Raw genomic sequence first — 3,500 nt, 5'->3', positions numbered from 1 at the left:
AGTGTAGTGATGGTTAATGTGCCAGTGTAGTGATAGTTAATGTACCAGTGTAGTGATAGTTAATGTGCCAGTGCAGTGATAGTTAATGTGCCAGTGCAGTGATAGTTAATGTGCCAGTGTAGTGATGGTTAATGTGCCAGTGTAGTGATAGTTAATGTGCCAGTGTAGTGATAGTTAATGTGCCAGTGTAGTGATAGTTAATGTGCCAGTGTAGTGATAGTTAATGTGCCATGTAGTGATAGTTAATGTGCCAGTGTAGTGATAGTTAATGTGCCAGTGTAGTGATAGTTAATGTGCCAGTGTAGTGATAGTTAATGTGCCAGTGTAGTGATAGTTAATGTACCAGTGTAGTGATAGTTAATGTACCAGTGTAGTGATAGTTAATGTGCCAGTGTAGTGATAGTTAATGTGCCAGTGTAGTGATAGTTAATGTGCCAGTGTAGTGATAGTTAATGTGCCAGTGTAGTGATAGTTAATGTACCAGTGTAGTGATAGTTAATGTGCCAGTGTAGTGATGGTTAATGTGCCAGTGTAGTGATAGTTAATGTGCCAGTGTAGTGATAGTTAATGTACCAGTGTAGTGATAGTTAATGTACCAGTGCAGTGATAGTTAATGTACCAGTGTAGTGATAGTTAATGTGCCAGTGTAGTGATAGTTAATGTGCCAGTGTAGTGATGGTTAATGTGCCAGTGCAGTGATAGTTAATGTACCAGTGTAGTGATAGTTAATGTGCCAGTGCAGTGATAGTTAATGTGCCACTGTAGTGATGGTTAATGTGCCAGTGCAGTGATAGTTAATGTGCCAGTGTAGTGATAGTTAATGTGCCAGTGTAGTGATAGTTAATGTACCAGTGTAGTGATAGTTAATGTGCCAGTGCAGTGATAGTTAATGTGCCAGTGTAGTGATAGTTAATGTACCAGTGTAGTGATAGTTAATGTACCAGTGTAGTGATAGTTAATGTACCAGTGTAGTGATAGTTAATGTGCCAGTGTAGTGATAGTTAATGTACCAGTGTAGTGATAGTTAATGTACCAGTGTAGTGATGGTTAATGTGCCAGTGTAGTGATAGTTAATGTGCCAGTGTAGTGATAGTTAATGTGCCAGTGTAGTGATAGTTAATGTACCAGTGTAGTGATGGTTAATGTGCCAGTGTAGTGATAGTTAATGTGCCAGTGTAGTGATAGTTAATGTGCCAGTGTAGTGATAGTTAATGTGCCAGTGCAGTGATAGTTAATGTGCCAGTGTAGTGATAGTTAATGTGCCAGTGTAGTGATAGTTAATGTACCAGTGTAGTGATAGTTAATGTGCCAGTGTAGTGATGGTTAATGTGCCAGTGTAGTGATAGTTAATGTGCCAGTGTAGTGATGGTTAATGTGCCAGTGCAGTGATAGTTAATGTGCCAGTGTAGTGATAGTTAATGTGCCAGTGTAGTGATGGTTAATGTGCCAGTGTAGTGATAGTTAATGTGCCAGTGTAGTGATAGTTAATGTACCAGTGCAGTGATGGTTAATGTGCCAGTGCAGTGATGGTTAATGTGCCAGTGTAGTGATAGTTAATGTGCCAGTGTAGTGATGGTTAATGTGCCAGTGTAGTGATAGTTAATGTGCCAGTGTAGTGATAGTTAATGTGCCAGTGTAGTGATAGTTAATGTGCCAGTGTAGTGATGGTTAATGTGCCAGTGCAGTGATAGTGATGGTGTACTGATGTGTACTGATGGTGTACTGATGGTGTACTGATGTGTACTGATGGTGTACTGATGGTGTACTGATGTGTACTGATGGTGTACTGATGGTGTACTGATGGTGTACTGATGTGTACTGATGTGTCCTGATGGTGTACTGATGGTGTACTGATGGTGTACTGATGGTGTCCTGATGGTGTACTGATGGTGTACTGATGGTGTACTGATGGTGTCCTGATGGTGTACTGATGGTGTACTGATGGTGTACTGATGGTGTACTGATGTGTACTGATGGTGTACTGATGGTGTACTGATGGTGTACTGATGGTGTACTGATGGTGTACTGATGGTGTCCTGATGGTGTACTGATGGTGTACTGATGGTGTCCTGATGGTGTACTGATGGTGTACTGATGGTGTACTGATGGTGTACTGATGGTGTACTGATGGTGTCCTGATGGTGTACTGATGTGTACTGATGGTGTACTGATGTGTACTGATGGTGTACTGATGGTGTACTGATGTGTACTGATGGTGTACTGATGGTGTACTGATGTGTACTGATGGTGTACTGATGGTGTACTGATGGTGTACTGATGGTGTCCTGATGGTGTACTGATGGTGTACTGATGGTGTACTGATGTGTACTGATGGTGTACTGATGGTGTACTGATGGTGTACTGATGGTGTACTGATGGTGTACTGATGGTGTACTGATGGTGTACTGATGTGTTCTGACCCTAACCCTCCCAGAGACACGGAGGGCCAGATCGGCCTGGGCAAGGAGAGCAGCGCCGCCACCCCCCAGGAGGTCTCAGTGGGCCGGCCCGTCAGCGGGGTGTCCTGCGGGTCCTACCACTCCACCTTGGTCACGGGGGAGTGGCCTGGCCCTAACCCACCCCCCAGGAGGTCTCAGTGGTGAGTGGCCTGACCCTAACCCACCCCCCAGGAGGTCTCAGTGGTGAGTGGCCTGGCCCTGACCCTAACCCACCCCCCAGGAGGTCTCAGTGGTGAGTGGCCTGGCCCTGACCCTAACCCACCCCCCAGGAGGTCTCAGTGGTGAGTGGCCTGGCCCTAACCCACCCCCCAGGAGGTCTCAGTGGTGAGTGGCCTGGCCCTGACCCTAACCCACCCCCCAGGAGGTCTCAGTGGTGAGTGGCCTGGCCCTGACCCTAACCCACCCCCCAGGAGGTCTCAGTGGTGAGTGGCCTGGCCCTGACCCTAACCCACCCCCCAGGAGGTCTCAGTGGTGAGTGGCCTGGCCCTGACCCTAACCCACCCCCCAGGAGGTCTCAGTGGTGAGTGGCCTGACCCTGACCCTAACCCACCCCCCAGGAGGTCTCAGTGGTGAGTGGCCTGACCCTGACCCTAACCCACCCCCCAGGAGGTCTCAGTGGTGAGTGGCCTGGCCCTGACCCTAACCCACCCCCCAGGAGGTCTCAGTGGTGAGTGGCCTGACCCTAACCCACCCCCCAGGAGGTCTCAGTGGTGAGTGGCCTGGCCCTGACCCTAACCCACCCCCCAGGAGGTCTCAGTGGTGAGTGGCCTGGCCCTGACCCTAACCCACCCCCCAGGAGGTCTCAGTGGTGAGTGGCCTGGCCCTGACCCTAACCCACCCCCCAGGAGGTCTCAGTGGTGAGTGGCCTGGCCCTGACCCTAACCCACCCCCCAGGAGGTCTCAGTGGTGAGTGGCCTGACCCTAACCCACCCCCCAGGAGGTCTCAGTGGTGAGTGGCCTGGCCCTGACCCTAACCCACCCCCCAGGAGGTCTCAGTGGTGAGTGGCCTGGCCCTGACCCTAACCCACCCCCCAGGAGGTC

General features: G+C 49.5%; 1 pseudogene across 1 annotated transcript in view; it reads left to right on the top strand.

Moving 5' to 3' along the window:
• Window positions 1-2,434: 2,434 nt before the first annotated feature.
• LOC311248209 (X-linked retinitis pigmentosa GTPase regulator-like) overlaps window positions 2,435-3,500 on the top strand; it is a 70,055-nt pseudogene continuing 68,989 nt past the window's right edge. Inside the window, exon 1 of the transcript in view lies at window positions 2,435-2,568. The product of the transcript in view is annotated as an X-linked retinitis pigmentosa GTPase regulator-like (transcript). The remainder of the gene's footprint in view (window positions 2,569-3,500) is intronic.

The sequence above is a fragment of the Notolepis coatsorum genome (assembly GCF_963971535.1).
Source record: "Notolepis coatsorum genome assembly, contig: SCAFFOLD_500, whole genome shotgun sequence".
In the NCBI taxonomy this organism is placed as follows: Eukaryota; Metazoa; Chordata; class Actinopteri; order Aulopiformes; family Paralepididae; genus Notolepis; species Notolepis coatsorum.
The sequence above is the reverse complement of the archived record's forward strand: the minus strand, read 5'-3'. Positions and strand labels throughout refer to the sequence as shown.